The following is a 19,191-nucleotide window of genomic DNA, read 5'->3' as shown; positions in this document are numbered from 1 at the left end:
TAGCTCTCTTCACAACAGACACAGGTTGGTTCCTTGAAACGGGCGTTTATTGCCTTGCACGTCTTTTTCTCCGATGCATCCACGTCACGCCGTGAGAGTTCGTTGGCAGCTTGTCCCGAAGAGGTTCTTGAATCCTTAAAGTCCCTTGAAAGTCCCTTTACCTTCAATGACAATGACCTAACGTTAATTTACCTGTTACATCATATTTAAATTCTTATCTATACATCAATAAATCATTTATTTATTTACTACATCAAATAAACCATGAATTATGTATTAATCATGCATCGTGAACACAGCATCTATGTAACACCACTTACACTCACCCTGATTCTTGAGGGTTGAAGCTGGTGAAAAATGATCATTAAGTAAATGGGACTTTTCAATTCTTGAATAAAAAAACTTTAATGAACATGAATTTAAATACAATTGACTTGAGGATCAGAGCAGGCAGGCTGACTGGCTAGCCCTGAAGGCCCTCTGCCTCTACCTCTGTGTGGTTCATCTCAACTAAGAGGTTGTGTGGGTTGTCTTTCTCTCTGTGGGTGTGAATCACTATGACCTCTCCCTCTGCCTGCCATTTGGCTGATCAGAAGCCTTCTGCTCTTTCTTGGTCACATTAACAGGAGGAATGGCCTCTGGGGTAACCTCCTCTATCTAACGCCTCTTCCACCTCCTCTTTCTGACTGTGTTCGACTGAGGTCACTCGTTCTCTCTCCCTGGGTGTTGGATAGTTCCTCCTCCTCTGTGTCTTTGTGAGTTTGGAGGGAGTTATCCTGTTCCGGCTCCCTCTACGGGTGTGCACCTTAATCTCTTTCGGTGTGTTGAGGGGTTCAGTGGTTTTGGAGGGAGTCTGAAGTTCGATCTCTAGTGATGAGTGTGGGGGCTGTCCCCCTCCCTCCTAAGGAGGAGCCACTGAGACATGTGATGAGTCCAAGGAAGATCACTCTGCAAGGACGGGATAGGACACATCACAACACTGATGCTCATTCATATTAAAACACACCTCAGTGTATGGACACCAACATGGACCCCCCCCAAGAATCATACATTCGACAGCCACCTCTTCCCCCACATGTATTGATCCCCCACCCCAAACATGTTGAGTCAATTCCAGATGCTGGAATGCAGGTGCAGTAGGGCCTAGTATGTAATGATGTGATACCATGTGTACCCCATATCCTGTGTTTGTTGATGTTTTTTACAGTTGGTAGAGCATGGTGTTTGCAACGCCAGGGTTGTGGGTTCGATTCCCAAGGGGGCCAGCACAGGAAAAAAAAGTATGAAATGTATGCATTCACTACTGTAAGTCGCTCTGGATAAGAGCGTCTGCTAAATGACTAAAATGTAAAAAAAAAATTTAAAAAAACATTTTATTTAAACAGGGAGTCAAGACAAAATATTTACGTGCCTTTCAACGGGGCATGGTAATAGGTGCCAGGGGTACCAGTTTGTGTCAAGAACTGCAACGCTGCTGTGTTTTTTTATGCTGAACAGTTTCCCGTGTGTATCAAGAATGGTCCACCACTCAAAAGACATACAGCCAACTTGACACAACTGTGGGAAGCATTGGAGTCAACATGGCCCAGCATCCGTGTGAATGTTTTGTACACTCAGTACATTAATAGAATTGGTATCGTGTTCTTGCCGTAACCTGTAAAGCTGGAGCAGCCTGCGAGGCAGGGGGAGGTGTAGGTGATGCCGTTGTCTGAACACACAGGGTCCCACTCCCCAGCCAAGCAGGAGCAGTCTCTGTTACACTCTGACAACAGGCTGCCATCGTACACCAGGGGACCTGGGGGACAGAGAAAATGGCTGGTAATAATGATGTTTAAATAATTGTTGCTGAACTATCATTGGCATAGGCACAGTGACAAAACAGCCAGGAATCCTGGCTCAGTAACAACCATACTGTATATTCCCACAAGAGGGAGCCCCGGCACAAGCCCATGTGTGTTTTGGTCTCACTCTCCCTCATATTCCACTGATCAAAACTTTTGTTTTTATCAACCCACCCACCCACCAACCAACCAACCAATCAGATGTCATATTTACCCGTTGTGGGACACGGTCAGACAAGCCACCTTAACGTTGTCACACTTAGTGCCAGACTGCAGAGGGAGGAGGAGGTAGGCCATGAAGGAGGTGACGAAAGACAGCTGGGCTCCAGACATAACGCCAAGCTTATACCTCTTCGTCAGTAGACCTCCCAGGAATATCCCCGCCGCACGCACAGGCAGCTTCAACTCACCTGGAGAAGTTATACTCAAACGTCTTTAGTGCTACCAGTGTGCTGGAGTTTCATTTCCACTCATGTTCAACAAACCTACAGGGGATGGGAGAAGAAAAAAAAGTGTATTAAATGCAATTCAACATCAGTACTGACAGGGGGGAACATTTCAGTTGGAGCATGTCCAGGTTTCTATGGCTTCGTTGAGACAGGCAGCCCAAATCAGTCATTTTTTTGAGTAATTGGTCTATTGACCAATCAGATATGCTCTGAAAAAGAGCTGATGCGAAAATATCTAATGTGATTGGCCAAAAGACAAATTAGTGGAAAAATATCCGAATTGGGCTGCCTGTCTAAACGCATCCCTTGTCTCTCTGTCTCTGACCCAAATCTCAGTCCTTGCATCAATTACAGAGGGATGAATAGGATTACAATCAAGAATCGTTACCCCCTACCCGATGTCCGCCGCCTTGGAGTTGGCCCTAGGAGCCCAATTCTTCACCAAACTGGACCTCCGCAACGCTTAAAATCTGGTGAAAATCAGGGAGGGAGATGAGTGGAAAACTTCCTTTAACACCCCTAGTGGTCACTGAGTATTTAGTCATGACCTTCGGAATATCGAACTCACCGGCAGTCTTTCAAGCATTGATCAATGACACTCTTAGGGATATGTTGAATCGGTTCGTCTTTGTTTACCTCGACGATATCCTGATCTTCTCCAAAAACCCTTCCGGAACACATAAGGCCCTGTCCCACCTCACTCAAGCTGTTTTTTGCTGGAATCCCGAGGCTGACAGGGCATTCATAGAGCTCAAGGGACGTTTCACCTCCGAACCCATTCCTCGTTCATCCTGATCCTACTCGTCCCTTTGTGGTAGAGGTGGACGCCTCGGAAACCGGAGCTGGTGCGGTACTTTCACAGCGGAACGAGGAGGACAAGAAACTGCACCCATGCGCATTTTTTTTTTTTTTAAACAAAAAATGGCATATCAGTTTGGATACTAGGCTGCAACAACATAGCAGCACATAAAACAATGTTAGGGGTTTGACAGTAGAGTCATGGACAAACGCCAGTCAATCAATTAATAGGAACAACTATAAAACTGGACAGTATTGAGAGCAGACTCTGAACCACAAAAAAAACGGATCATACTGTATTGTGTATCTAGTTTTTACTACATGAATTCTCAAGCAACTCATTGTTATTGTTGATACCCATCTCAAAGCTGCCGTCTATGAGTCCGATGAGAGAGCCGGACAGGTCAAAGTGTCTCTCTGAGTGATGGCACTCTTCATGTAGGTCCCTGACAGAGCTTTGGTGAAGTAGGCGAACGACAGGGCCACGATGAACTGCTGACAAACACAAGAGAGAGAGAACATTAGTGTGTGTTTGTCCGTGTGTATGTGCATGCGTGGATGCGTGTGCAGACAGAGTGCATGTGTAGCTGAGGTGGCCTGCAATAGTAAAAAGAGCGGACACAAGTTTAAGTCTGCAAAGTTCTGGCTCTTTCTTTATTCTGAAGAATGTTTTTTTTCTCTTGTTCAATTGTCTATTTTCTTGTTAGTACTTTGAAAATATTCACATCAAACAAGTGCACACTTTAAATTACACAACATAAATTCACTTTACCTAAAGCACAACTCAAAAATGTTCCACAAATAACCCTGTCTTAGTGTATGGTTTCACATGAAAACAACAATGTATTTCACATTCATACAATAGAAACACCTATATATGAAACCATAAATAACTGAATGTTTTTCTATATACCGCTACCTCTATAGAAAACTGACAACAATACATTCAGCTTTAAGATAATGGCACCTCCAGAAAATCGTCTCTCTCTCACTGTATGCACTAAAAGTCCACCAGACTGAGCGTGCTCGGCCAGTTTACCAGCTAGTGAGCACAATTTTACACAAAAAAACCAATAACATGTAAAACCAACTCAGAAATCCCTAAAAAATGGATTCATTATAAAAAAATCTCTAGACAAAATCCAGTACAAGTAAGCTACTCAGTAAACATTGTCTCTGTGACTCGTAGTTTTTTTTACCTCAGCTAGCATCAAGCTAACATATACTCTCACTCAATGTAAATCACGTCCTTCTTTCACTCAGTTCGACACAAAGCCAAAACAAGACCTTTCCTAACGTGATAATACCTTGACAAAGTTGTTAAATAGCATGTTATTACATATTGTGTATATATTTCAATGCTTGGAAGTTCTGTTACATACCTGCAAAAGTAAAAAGAACAGACCCAGTTTACCTCAGTAAAGTTCTGATCCTTATTCTGCAGAATGGTGAGCGCTTGGCCAGAACTTGCTGTTTCTCCTGCTACAACAGTGCAACAGCGCCATCTATTGGCCTGATGGACTGCTAACGCAAAAGTATGTGGAAAACACAATTTAGATTAATTAAGACAAATACATAAACAAATTTGGCGGGGGTATAATAAATGGGTGTCTGTTTTTAGTGAATTTGTTTTCAACCCATTACACATGCACAATCATACATGTGCATTTTAAAGCATTATTAAGAACCTTGAGTGTGGAACTGCAGGGTGTTTGGTGGCCTGCTTGTCAGGGACACACAGTTCCTGTTGGCTGGTCAGCTTTGCTCTGTCCTCTGCTGAATCACCCATCCTATCCAGTTAGATACGCAAAAACCACATGAATTTCACATGTGAACATGGGAAGTGTTCCAAAAACATGTTTTCATGTAATCACATGGGGATCTTATGTGAAGATAATGTGATGGCATGTAAAGCAACATGCGATTACATTAAACTACACATGTGAAAACGTGATCACGTTGTGTTCTGAAACATGTTTTCACATGATTTCACATAAAATGTAAGGTGAAATCATGTGGTTTTTCTGTCAGGGCAGGAATATAAGATGCATTATGATGTTATGTTTGATGTTACATGATCTTGAAAATGCAATGTTCTTCCATGTTCCTTTCCATGTATTTTCCATTTTACTTTCCCTCAGTCCTTTTCACTTTCCTTGGCAAAACAAGCTCTGTCTCTGTCAAGACTTATTCAGAGCCACCATGAATTGAAAGCAGCTTCTAACGGAGTTTAAACCATTCAACAAATAGTTTTATAATGAAGAGTAGACCCAACTAAACACCTTGGATTCTTTATACACACATTGAAAGGCAAAATCTCAAATTTGGACTCATTAGACCAAAGGACAGATTTCCACCAGTCTAAGGTCCATTACTCGTGTTTCTTGGCCCAAGCAAGTCTCTTATTATTGGTCTGTCCTTTAGTAGTGGTTTCAATGGAGCAATTCGACCATGAAGGCCTGATTCACGCAGTCTCCTATGAACAGTGCATGTTGAGATGTGTGTGTTTTTTGAACTCTGTGAAGCATTTATTTGGGCTCCAATCTGAGGTGCCGTTAACTCTACTGAACTTATCCTCTGCAGCAGAGGTAACTCTGGGTCTTCCTTTCCCGTGGCAGTCCTCGTGAGAGCCAGTTTCATCATAGCGCTTCATGGGTTTTGCGACTGCACTAGAAGAAACTTTCAAAGTTCTTGAAATGTTCCATATTGAGTGACCTTCATGTCTTTAGTAACGATGGACTGTTTCTCTTTGCTTATTTGAGCTGTTGGCATAATATGGACTTGATCTTTTACCAAATAGGGCTATCTTCTGTAAACCATCCCTACCTTGTCACAACACAACTGATTGGCTTAAACACATTAAATGTCACAGGGGTCGTTGAATGGAGACCAAGGCGCAGCGTGTATAGTGCTCATTCTTTGATTTTTAATGAAAACACAACAACAAAACAATAAAACGACCAACAACAGTCCCGTCAGGTGTTCTAGACTAAACGGACACAACCACCCACAAAACCCCATGAAAAACAGACTGCCTAAGTATGGCTTCCAATCAGAGACAACGATAGACAGCTGCCTCTGATTGGAAACCATACCTGGCCACAACATAGAAAATGACAACATAGAATGAAACTCTAGACAACCCACATAGAAAACAGAAAACCCAAAACACCCCCGTCACGTCCTGACCAATCTACTAGGGAAAAATGACCTCATACCAGGGTCAGGACGTGACAATTAAGGAACGAAATTCCACAAATGTAACATTTCAAGATCGCAGTTTGATCATCTCAAAGACAGCTGCAAGTTTATTTTATTCATTTTCACAAAATGTCTAAGTCCAGAGCCTCAGCCATTGCACTGTTGAGCCGTGTGCCTGGTGAATGATTGGGTACCAGGTGAGTTTTTCAATATGGTTTTTAATGGCTTGAGTGGTGTGCTGGGGTCCATTGCTTGCTAAGGGGGAAGCCCCCACCCGGGTTCAGCCAACAGGGGGCGCACCCACCCCCTCTAATAAAACAATGTTGATACGATGGTAACCTCATCTCAGGAGATGATTCACTCCGCCTTTCAACTATTTTCAAATTATAGGATGGCTATTGAACACAACTTTAAAACCTGGTTTTCTTGTATGTACCGTTCGAGGGTTGCCTAATCACACATTATTTTGGAAAGATGTGACCTTTTTAACCCCTCGAAACAGCCCGTGACCCCAACTTAAGGCACTTCCGGTTGCAACAGGAAACTGCAATTTAATTTTTTTTTATTTCACCTTTATTTAACCAGGTAGGCAAGTTGAGAACAAGTTCTCCTTTATAACTGCGACCTTGCCAATAATAAAGCAAAGCAGTTCGACACATACAACACAATGTTGATGTCCACACCTGGAGGTTGTCTCCCATCCAAGTACTAACCAGACCTGACCCTGCATAGCTTCCGAGATCAGAGGAAATTACCATATTTATTTTTATTTTAATTATATAAAAATAATTAAATTACAATATCTAAAGAATGAACAATACACAAAACTCTAGACTAACATAGACAGGTGAGCATTTCACCCCCTATCAAATCAAAGAACACAAATAAAAAAATTAAAAAATTAAAGACAAATACTGTCACGGTTGTCGTAGGAAGTAGCAGACCAAAGTGCAGCGTGTGTCGTTCCACATTTTATTTTCACTGTGAAAATATGCAATACATACACAAACTAAAGAACAAAAACAACAAACCGTGACAGAGGTGAAACATACACTAACTCAAAAACAAAAACAATCTCCCACAAACCCAGGTGTAACGAGCGTCGTAAGGATTAGACCAAGGTGCAGCAGGAACGTGTATACTCATCTTCTTTATTAAATCAAAAGGGAAAAACAAACAAATCACGTATACACAACGAACAACACTAAACAGTCCTGTCAGGTGCACAGACACAAAACAACTACCCACAAATTCTATTACAAAAATATCCCTACACATAGGACCTTCAATCAGAAGCAACGAGGAGCAGCTGCTTCCAATTGAAGGTCAACCCCATTAACTAAACATAGAAATAACAAGACTAGAAATAACAAGACTAGAAATAACAGAAATACACTTACATAGAACATAGACCAAAAAACACCGGAACACTGAAAACAAACACCCCTCTTACATAAGCACATAGCCCAACAAACCCCGAACCACATAAAACAAACACCCCCTGCCACGTCCTGACCAAACTATAATAACAAATAACCCCTTTACTGGTCAGGACGTGACACCAGGTGGGAAAAACACCAACTTAAGTATTATCTCCAATTAGAGACAACAATGACCAGCTGCCTCTAATTGGAGATCATCCCAAACAAAACCCAACATAGAAATACAAAACTAGAACATAACATAGAAAAACTAAACTAGAAACCCCCCCCCCCTGTCATGCCCTGACCTACTCTACCATAGAAAATAACAGCTTTCTATGGTCAGGACGTGACAAATACAGTCAGACTAAGACATAAATTCCACTCACAAAGAAACAAAAAGAAAATCAACTATAAAAAAACATACCAAAACAATGCTTTCAAAATTATGTGATTCCTTCACCATCCACCCTTGCAATTAACCCACTCCCAGCAACAAAAGCTTTATAATCTGCAGCAAGAGTAGACCTAGATGTCCTTGTACCTTTGCCATCCCACAAGAAGTTGGAAACAATAGAATTCAGTTATTTTAAAACCCACTCAGGCATCCGAAGCACACCCATGACATATAAACATTTAGATAACAGTAAAGAATTTGTTACCACTACTTTCCCTTTCAATTTTACATTTCTCTATCTCCAAAATGCCAGAGTTTGTTTGATTTTATTTAAGGCACCTGTCCAAGTCATATCACACGCCTCCTTTTCATCAATAACCAAAATAACTCCAAGCGCTTTAATATAGCCATTAGCTCTTTTAAATTGATACTCCCATTATCATTAAGTAGACCCACAAGACCTCAGTCTTTTCCACACTAATCTTGGCACCCGATGCTTTCCCAAAGAGCTCAAAACATTCCATCACTCTATTTACACTGTCAACATCTCTTATAGTAATTGTAGTGTCATCCGCATATTGCTGGACAATGCTAACACCACCTCCTGGAATCAAAACACGCCGGATTTGAGCATCTGCTTTAAGGAGAGCCACCAGAGGCTGTTTTTAAGCACTAGTACCTGGGAACCCAATGAAAGTCAATGATAGATTTATAAAGATTTATATAGATTTGCATAGATGCAAAGACTGTGCCCTGCCCTTGCCACCCAGAGATGGACACAATTGGACGTAGGATAAATCATTCCAGAATGAGAAGCAACATAAAGGGTCAGCTTCAGCAATTAGAAGTGGATGGCAAAGTGTGGAACGTCATCCTTTTCATTGCCCTACGAGACATTCAGGTGCAGCAAGAACTGTTATTTGACTATGGGGTGTCAAGAAAATCTTTTGGTGGAGAAGGAGAAGATTTGGAATGGCTTGACAGCAAGGTCCGTCAGCTTGAAATCTGATGGGACTCAAAACTATCCATTAACCTGTGAGGTTCTAATTGTTAGAGTAAGGACTTGACGGACACATATTCTCACAACCCAACAAACCCCTTTTTAAAATGTAAAACTGTAATTTCTGTAATATGTTTAGCCATGCATGTTTGACTGAAAATGTCAGTTTTGGCTATCATACACTTTAAATTAAACAACACATAAATAAACAACCTGCGTATTGTTTTTATTATAAACAGATAATTAAGAAAGCTGCATTGCTCCTCAAAGGTAATTTTATGATTGCCCTTGCAAACTCACCTTCAGTGACAGCTCATCAGGCTACTATAAGGATGACCTTTATTGATTTTCAGCTATGGACCTGGAGCCACCGAAAACGCTCAAATTGTCCCTGCGGTTTTGAATTTATTCCCTGCAACAAATTGTTGAGAGGCTGAGAGTGTGATCTTTGGAGATTATCTCCCCAGCCTGCCAACATTTAGTTTTCAAATGGAATTAATGCAAATACAGCTTGGGACAAAATCTCCAGGCCTGTCAATAGCTTGTGAAACTCCCACTCAGAGGTGTGATATCCCCTTGATGAGCCTCCAACCTCAGAACAATGACCTAGGCAACACCTTGGTTTGGCAATCTATGCAAACTGCATGTACAGTTGAAGTCGGAAGTTTACATACGAATTCTCTGTTTTAGGTCAGTTAGGATCACCACTTTATTTTAAGAATGTGAAATGTCAGAATAATAGTAGAGAGAAGGATTTATTTCAGCTTGTATTTCCTTCATCACATTCCCAGTGGGTCAGAAGTTTACATACAATTAACTAGTATTTGGTAGTTGAAAATGTTGAGAGGCTGAGAGAATCGTCTTTAGAGATTATATTCCCAGCCTGTAAACATTTCGTTTTCCAAAAGATTTCATGCAAATTGAGCTTTGGACAAAAAAATACCAGGCCTGCCAATTCTTTAATATGAAAAAATCTCAGAGAGTTTCCCTGTTTTAAATTATGTGAAAATTCTGTTCCAACAGAAAACCATTTTTTTAAATGAATTTGCCCTGAATGGAATATTTAAATGTGGAAAAGGGTTGGGCCTATCTGATTGTATTTCTAATGATCTTGTCCAGAGTTTGAACTCATTCTTAACAGAACTTCATACTGAGAGAACACACTTCAGGAGCTGATTTGGGATTATTGCCTTTTTCCGTATTCTGAAAACATTTCATTGAGAAATTACTTCCTTCTCCTTGAAGCAAGATGGCATCTGCAACTGCTACTGGTTCAAGGTAAGTTCTCTCTTTAATTATTCAATGTATATTACTATAATTATCTTGCTGTTAATAATGATGTTAGTAGTAGTTCTGCCAGACTTAGGAAGGTTGGCAACAGGCAATGTATTCCTATTTTGAGAGATTTAGAGGTCAAGGCATGCACGCTGTTTTAACTCTTAAGGAGGTCCATAGTTCCAGGGTGTAAGCTGCAAATAGCTTAGCTTGTGAGCCTCAAACTTCACTACAATTGCCAAACCACATCTATAGTAAACCTAATTTAACTCTTTTGGCAACTGTGTTTCTGTCACGCAAAAGCACCTTAATTTTAGGTCAGTTTTCAAATGAGAGTAACCCTCTGTGAAACATGATAGAAAGCAATTGATTAAGGTCTTTCTGATTTAAGAGAAAGAGCCAAATGAGAGTATATTCCTTAGTTTTACCCAACCATTAGCAATGAAAGTGTGCAGAATGGTTTTGAAATCACTTGGCAACCCAGTTTATCTCTGTACAAATCATGCTGTGTATGTTTTATTAAGTAATAACTTCATTACATGTACTTTTTGTGCATTCCCTGTCGTACAGAAAACAAAGAAGGATCCCTATTGTGTGCAGATTTTGCATGAAGAACCAGGAAAACATCTCTATGCATCTCAGCAGAGTGTGCATGAAGTTAGAATCAAAACAAAAGATTGATGAGGAAGTTCGTATTTCCCGCGACTCGATGATAGAGCATCTTTTGAAAGGCAGGATCATTGACTACAGATTACTCAGCTGTATTGTTACACAACAGGACGGACTCCGACTTCTGATCAAGAATCTTGAACAAACTGGTCATTTTGTTACAAACAAGCCAGAAGACAAACAAACAACTGGGTAAGCTACTATTTTACACTTATAAAATAATATATATGCAAATTACATACTATTGGAGCTCATTTTAACTGTTGTCCAATTATGTTTGACTGCAATATAATATAAAAGTTTTTTTGTTCATCTGTTTGATATTTCAGCCAAGTGGAAGAGGCTCAAGTGTTGGCACCAACTACAGATGAAAATTTAGACGAAGAATCAGACGTAAACATGGAAGATGACCAGTCGGCGTTGTACCAACCGTAAGTAAATACAAATAGAAATCATCTCATAAACAAGTACTACATATAAGTATATAAGCAAACATGGATGTATTTTATTTATTGTAATCTGCGTACTAAATATTTTCCAAACCATTGAACCAGTCATGGGACAACAAACTGAGAAAGGGGATGCAAAGCAGTGGTTTATATCAAAAGCACCCTCTGAATTGTGATCTGCTGGCTGGATTTGGGAAATATCTCCGCGACAACAACAACATTCCCAATTTTATGTTCAGAAATATTAATTTCATTTAACTGTTTACATATTTTCAGGAGAATTATTAGATTTTAAAGTAGTTATTAACTATGTAATTAATATTATTTTCATTTTCATGTACAGGTTGCAAATGTGTCAAGGTTTTTGTTTTACATGGACTCAACCAAACCATCACTGGATTTTGTCAATAACTTGGAAAAAAGCAGATCATTTTTTCCCAAGCTTGCAAACATTGGACAGAAGAAGCAAACCATTGCAAACTACATGAAGAATTTAAAGAGATTTATTCGCTACAACATCACCTCAACAAGCCTATTTAAAAAAGCCCTGTCCAGAATGTCACTATTTTGGCATGACTTGAGAATTCGTTTATGGGTCACGAATTTGAAACATATTTTTCAGCACTTTTTCGTGAAAATGGACAAAAATCTTTTTTTAGGCCTTCTCCGGAATTTCGCTACTTCGGCATGAACGTTGTCACGGTTTGTGTGTCACGAATTTGCAACATATTTTTTAGCAGTTTTTCTTGAAAATTGTCAAAAATCTTTTTTTAGGCACTGTCCGGAATGTCGCGAGTTCGGCATGACCGGAGACACCGTTTATTGGTCACGAATTTGAAACATATTTACCATTACTTACATTACTTACTTATTTCTCAGCAATTCTTCGTGAAAATTGCCGAAAACCATATTTTAGGTCCTATGCGGAATGTTGCTAGTTCGGCATGATCGGAAACATCGTTTATGGGTCAAGAATTTTAAACATATTTACCATTACTTTTTCGTAAAAATGGCCTAAAATAAAAAAAAATTACGTTGTATACGGAATATTGCTTGTTCGGCATGATCAGAGTCACCGTTTCTGGGTCAAGAATTTGAAACATGTTTCTCAGCACCTTTTTGTGAAAATGGCCGAAAATCTTTTTAAAAAGCCTTGCCTGGAATGTCGCTAGTTCGGCATGACCGGAGAATTCGTTTATGGGTCACGAATTTGAAACATATTTTTCAGCACTTTTTCGTGAAAATGGACAAAAATAAAAAAAATTAGGCCTTGTCCGGAATGTCGCTAGTTCGGCATGACCGGAGACATCATTTCTGGGTCAAGAATTTGAAACATATTTACCATAACTTTTTCGTAAAAATTGCCAAAAATCTTTTTTTAGGTTGTATACGGAATGTTGCTAGTGCGGCATTATTGGAAACATCGTTTATGGGTCACGAATTTGAAACATATTTTTCATCACTTATTCATGAAAATGGCCGAAAATCTTTTTTTAGGCCCCGTCCGGAATGTTACAAGTTCGGCATGAACGTAGTCACGGTTTCTGTGTCACGTAATTTGCAACATATTTTTTCAATTCTTCTTGAAAATGACCGAAAATCTTTTTTTATGCCCTGTCTGGAATGTCACTAGTTCGGCGTGACCAGAGACACCGTTTATTGGTCACGAATTTGAAACATATTTTTAGCACTTTTTCGTGAAAATGTCCGAAAAACTTTTTTTAGGCCCTGTCCGGAATGTCGCTAGTTCGGCATGATCGGAGTCACCGTTTCTGGGTCAAGAATTTGAAACATATTTACCATTACTTTTTTGTGAAAATGGCCGAAAATGTATTTAAAAAGCCCTGTCCGGAATGTCGCTAGTTCGGCATGACCGGAGACATCGTTTATGGGTCACGAATTTGAAACATATTTTCCAGCACTTTTTCATGAAAATGTCCGAAGATCTTTTTTTAGGCCCTGTCCGGAATGTTGCTAGTTCGGCATGAACGTAGTCACGGTTTCTGTGTCACGAATTTGAAACTTATTTTTCAGCAATTCTTCTTGAAAATTGCCGAAAACCTTTTTTAGGTCCTATCCGGAATGTTGCTAGTTCGGCATGATCGGAGACACCGTTTCTGGGTCAAGAATTTGAAACATGTTATTCAACACTTTTTCGTGAAAATGGCAGAATATCTTTTTTTATGAGGCTACATAACATATTACACATCTTTGCAGCGGAGGAGAAGAAGCTGAGGCAAGCTGCCTTCAAGAACCTCCAGTCGGCCTTCACATTACTTCTTCTTCAGCCACCCTACTGCTACACCTCCATCTGTCTGTCCATTTATAAGACGTTCATCCACCTTCTCCAAACGTACATTGTCGAAGTTGCTCCAAACGTCAAATTTCAAAGTGTTTTTGTTGCTCCTGCTGCTCTGTATTTTTTTTCTCTCCAAACATCAAATTTCAAAGGTTAAGTTTAGTCGTTCATTCCAAATGGTTAAGGTAATGATTGAGGTTTGAGACAGGGTTAAAAAAAAACCTCATAAAAACACACAACCTTCTGATTCAGTCATGGGATTATGCCCATCCACAACGCTTTAGCAAAACCCAAGCCTACTTGATTGTAATGGCGCTCACTGTTTCCACTAGTGGACAGTTTTGAAGGCATTTGCTGACGTCCTCAGGACATGGATAGACTTCCAATTTGGGCATAAATCTTGAACGACTTGGCTGCTGTGGTACAATGGATTGGATACATGCTGGAGAAACGTGCAGTGTCAGAGAATAGACCTGTGATGCAATGTATCTCCTGTAGATAAGAATTCTTATGTCATGACTTTACGGTTATGTGCCACTGCTGCTGATTTTAGCTCTGTTTTCTGTCGTGACTAAGGGATTGTGAATGAAAATAGGAATGCATTTTTAGTAATATGATGTTGTGAACAACTAGGATTGCATTTTAACTGAACGTTATTAACTTATTTACTTACCGGTGAATCTGAATTGTGAACTTGTGTTCAAAAGAGGTCTTATACAATCCATTGTGTTACTTGGGACCTGTGATGATTGCGCACTATACATTGTCATTTCCTGTAGGAAGCGCTTTCTGAAAGACACAAGTTTCACTGTATCCTGGATGCTTGGAGAGATAAAAAAAACAGCTAGCCAGAGTTGCATTCCGTATGCTGTGAGAGAAAATACATTTGTGCACAGTTCTTTCCAGACACTCAATCTCATTCTAACGTAGAAGAATAGTTAAGTGTTCAATGCCTAAAATAGCTCGATATTTTTTATGTTTGTCGGGGTAGATGTTAAGAAAGTTTTGGTTTTGGGGGAGGGATGTCTTTGCATGTGGTCATTTTGAGCAGTGTGTTTTGCATGGGCACTTAAGTTCAAGTTCTGACAATCTTATTAACCCCCTAAAATGGCTCCTTGGCTTAAGCCTCAACGGCCCCCTGGTATCAACCAGTCCAACTACTGACTGACCATGTGCTAATTTTAATCCTCCCTACCAGATTCAATTGGACTTCTAGAGTGATTGAATAATGTCTGCTAGTTTGGCTCTGTCTTTCATGAAGCAAGTATAGTAAATTACTATCTATCATTGTTTTTGAACATAGTTGGAGAGCTGCGCAATTTGCACTAATTTGTCCTTTTCAAAGAGTTGATTCAAACAGAGCTTTGATATGCTTCAATTTAACCTTGTTTAATGCAAATACGGATGTAACTTTATTAAATGTAAAGACTAAATCCCGGTAATTTATTAATACATTTATTGACAGGGTTAGAAAGTAGACTATTTTGTAATACCATTCATGTGAGCCGCTATCCAGAAAATGTTACTCATTTTAACTTAACCTATCTACATTTAAAAGGAGCTGAATGGGACTATAACAAAATGAGGGAAATTGTTGTTTTGAATGTTTTCATTATATTTTGCGAGCTTCCAATGTAGTGTTAATAAACGGGTATCAACGGTACAACTGAGAGGTTGTGTATAAAGATATAATATTGTTTCATGATAATATAACTTTTAGTTTTGTATGGTGAGAGATTCTGTGAAATGTTCTGCATGTGGGTGTTGCCCACAAGTGGGTCTCCAGGTAAAAATTGTATAAAAGTATCCACTGGTTACTCCACTTCCTGGTGATGGGTGGTTGGCCAGTTGTAATTCTGACTGATAAAAAAAGGGTTTCTTTTGCAATGCAGAGACTAGTTTGTTAACAGTGATTCTGTGTCAAATGTCTTCAGATGCTGTCAATAGTGGAAACCTGTAGGTTTCTTCCACTGTCCAGTGTTCTATTCTGTCCTGTGAAATCTAGACTACAGATGTGATTCCATGATGCATTCTCAAACTATGTCACTCCTCTCCTCTTTTGATGTACCTTTACCCTGTTCTGACTGAGGGAAAGAACGGGGTGCAATAAGCCTGGTCCCAGATCAGTATTAGTTGTATTACCATCACAGTCGGAGTTGGCTAATACAGTGTTTCCCAACCCTGATCCTCAGTACCCCCAACAGTACACCATTTTATTGTAACCCTGGACAAGCACACCTGATTGAACTTGTCAACTAATCAAATCAAACTTTATTTGCCACATGTGCTGAATACAACAAGTGTAGACTTTACCGTAAAATGCTTACTTACAAGCCCTTAACCAACAGTGCAGTTCAAGAAGAAGAACATATCATCAAGCCCTCAATGAGTTGAATGAGGTGTGTTTGTCAAGGGATACAACGAAACTGTACTGTTGGGGTACTCGAGAACCAGTGTTGGGAAACAGTGGGCTAATACACTTCAAACAGATTTGGGACCAGTCCAGGGTGCATTGTGAGAGAACAGAGAGGGTGTTGAGTGCACACAAACCAATGACTGTATGTGAAGGGACAAAGCCATCCATCACGTGACACCATTCATTCCTATGTGAAGACTCAATAGTGCATTGAAGCCAAATGAAGTCAGTTAAGATGGCGTTTCATGGAGACATAAAATGCGCAGTTTGAGCTACTCCAGGAAGTGACATTGCAGGCTAGCTCAGGGCTGCCCCCCTCATTGAGTAACTCCAGTTGAAGGCCAACCAGGGTACTGCAGGCTACCATTAGAAACTTACTATAACGGGGATCTTGTTTTCTGTAAACAATGCCTGCAGTACTGTAGTCGGCCTTGAACCTCTGTGGCTTCAATGAGAGGGAATAGTCGTTCTCCCCTGGCACAAAGCACACAGTGGCGACCACGCTTGTTTCTGTCATTCCTCTATATTTTTATTTTCTCCCATGCCTTGATTTCTTCTATGTTGTGTTGTTTGTCATTCCCATGGGTCCAGGGAAATTGTGCCAAATATTTTTGTCTACTTACCATTCCACTACTCTCATTCCACTGTCAAGTCAGAGGGATTTTAAAGTTGTCTTCATAACATTCGAGGAAATCATTCCATTGACCGTGAAATAGGAGATTTAGATTTAACATGGTGAACTGGTGTGATGTTCGGGGTACTGTATAGTAAAGTTACAATGTACCTTACTTTAGGTCCCTTCTTTTGGTCTGTAGTTGTAACACTGCACTTTGAAAGATTGTCAAATGTAGTTTTTGCTTCAATTGGTCATACTTTTTCAAAGTTCCATTTTTTCTAATTCTTTTTTGTGATCTTTCTTGCAGGCGTCATATCTGTTTTGATTTATTGAAAGTATTATATTGACTTCTTTTAGACTGATGATCAAATGTGTGGCTACTCTATAATACACCTTTTTTTTGGATTTTGTTACTAAAATGTATGATTCTTGTGGCAATAAAAAAACATTTCATTTTGAAGCGTGATTACTTTTATTATTTTTTACTTTGTTTCCCTTTGTCAGTGTATGCTTACTGTGAGTTTTACTATACTCCAATCCAGTGAGATTGTGAACTAACGTTTTGAATTGGCCATTTTATTCATCATGTCTGCCAAAAGCCAATATCCTCTCTCTGATTTTAGTGGCCTACTTGTATACTTAAAAACACCTGCCATGTCATATCCTTCATCCTTCCAAATGTTACATTTTCTGTTTTATTACACAGCTCTAACAAAAGCTTGATCCCAACATAAGTGAAACCGTGTCCTTGTGTGACAACAATGAGGATGTGCAGATAAAGGACAGCTTGGTAAATGAGTAGCACGTTCACTGCTCTCAGGTGACAGCATGCTCGATAGTATCACTGTATATCAGGTAAAGGTGATGGTTACTGTTTTCAGATGAGAGCTTCTTCATGAAGCAGTGGTGCAGTTCAGGTAGGTGGGAATGAACACTTTAGCCTCTTTCTAGGTTTCAGAATTAGTTCTAGGAACTTGTACACAGATTCTGGTACATCCGTGATTGTTGTTGCAGAGTTGGGGGTCAATTCCATGTCAATTCAGGAAGTATACTGAAATTCCAATTCCTTTTTTCCCTTTATTGAAAAGTGTTGAGAAGAAGTTGGATGGAATTTCAGTTTACTACCTGAATTGACTGAATTGAAATATAATTGAATGCAAACCCTGTGTGGGGGTGTTGTGTCATCATGGTTATCATCAAGCAAATGCTAAAAAAGCTTGCGATGCAAGAAATTGTTAGAACTAGGAAGTATTGGAGCAAAGGTCATAAGTCCTACATAAGTCCTACATTAGGCTAAAAGAGGCACTTTTGTGTATGGTGTGTTTTGTCATTACATACTTTATGTATACAAAAACAAATGTACATACTGGGTGATTGCTCTGTTGCTATGTTGTGTGGATTGCTAACCAAAATACTTACAATTTGTTGATCTATACAACACAAATGAATGCAGGTTTGACAAATGTATATCTTTGTGTATGCATTGCATAATGCATTGTAATATAGTAGTTAACTGAGATTAGTGTTGTTGATGTCAGCAGCCAGTTATGATCGGGTTAGAATATAAACATTGTTTCATTTTTAACGATTTATTTAACATAGTTATGTAAATGTGTATCTAAAATCTCACTCAAACAATTCTACCTCAGATATTATCCTCTCCCTTTTGCGCTCTTCTACTTTTCTAATCAGTAAGATGCCAATATTGCCATCATATCTCCGTCATCAGAGTCATCTCACTGCAACTGTTTTCCATCTCTCCTAACCATCCATTTGGGTACTGCAGTTGCCCACAAGATTGAATGAATAATAGATTTCCACTTTAGGGATACCCTAACTACCTAAACATTTGGAGCACCTGCTCTTTTCATGACACAGACTGACCATGTGAATCCAGGTAAAGCTATGATCCCTTATTGATGTCATTTGTTAAATCCACTTCAATCATTGTAGATGAAGGGGAGGAGACGGATTAAAGAAGTAATTTTAAGCCCTGAAACAATTAAGACATGGATTGTGCATATGTGCCATTCAGAGGGCGAATGAATGGACAAGACAAAAGATTTAAGTGCCTTTGAACGGGGTATGGTAGTAGGTGCCAGATGCACTGGTTTGAGTGTGTCAAGAACTGCAACGTTGCTCAGTTTTTCACGCTTAACAGGTTCCCGTGTGTATCAAGAATGGTTCACCATCCAAAGGACATCCAGCCAACTTGACACAACTGTGGGAAGCATTGGAGTCAACATGGGCCAGCTTCCTTGTGGAAAGCTTTTGACACCTTGTAGAGTCCATGCCAAATTGAGGGTGTTCTGAGGGCAAAAGGGGGTTCAATATTTACATATACAGTGGGGGGAAAAAGT

General features: G+C 39.7%; 2 long non-coding RNA genes across 5 annotated transcripts; one reads left to right on the top strand and one right to left on the bottom strand.

Annotated features, from left to right (window-relative positions):
• Window positions 1-386: 386 nt before the first annotated feature.
• Window positions 387-4,589, bottom strand: LOC106594214 (uncharacterized). 4 transcript variants are annotated; one of them, XR_001326061.2, is made up of 6 exons: window positions 4,471-4,530; window positions 2,859-3,583; window positions 2,686-2,760; window positions 2,056-2,326; window positions 1,655-1,795; window positions 387-948 (listed from the first exon to the last, which is right to left on the bottom strand). It is a non-coding gene; the product is annotated as an uncharacterized lncRNA (long non-coding RNA). The 4 variants fall into 4 exon arrangements; XR_001326064.2 differs by having other exon boundaries at window positions 387-1,795; window positions 4,503-4,589; XR_006758582.1 differs by having other exon boundaries at window positions 387-1,795.
• A 6,573-nt stretch (window positions 4,590-11,162) lies between these two features.
• LOC123726220 (uncharacterized) lies at window positions 11,163-17,291 on the top strand. The gene is made up of 3 exons (XR_006758581.1): window positions 11,163-11,243; window positions 11,381-11,482; window positions 11,844-17,291. It is a non-coding gene; the product is annotated as an uncharacterized lncRNA (long non-coding RNA).
• Window positions 17,292-19,191: the final 1,900 nt, after the last annotated feature.

Source organism: Salmo salar, chromosome ssa13 (genome assembly GCF_905237065.1).
Source record: "Salmo salar chromosome ssa13, Ssal_v3.1, whole genome shotgun sequence".
Classification (NCBI taxonomy): Eukaryota; Metazoa; Chordata; class Actinopteri; order Salmoniformes; family Salmonidae; genus Salmo; species Salmo salar.
Note: the sequence above shows the minus strand (reverse complement) of the source record. Positions and strands in the feature narration are given on the sequence as shown.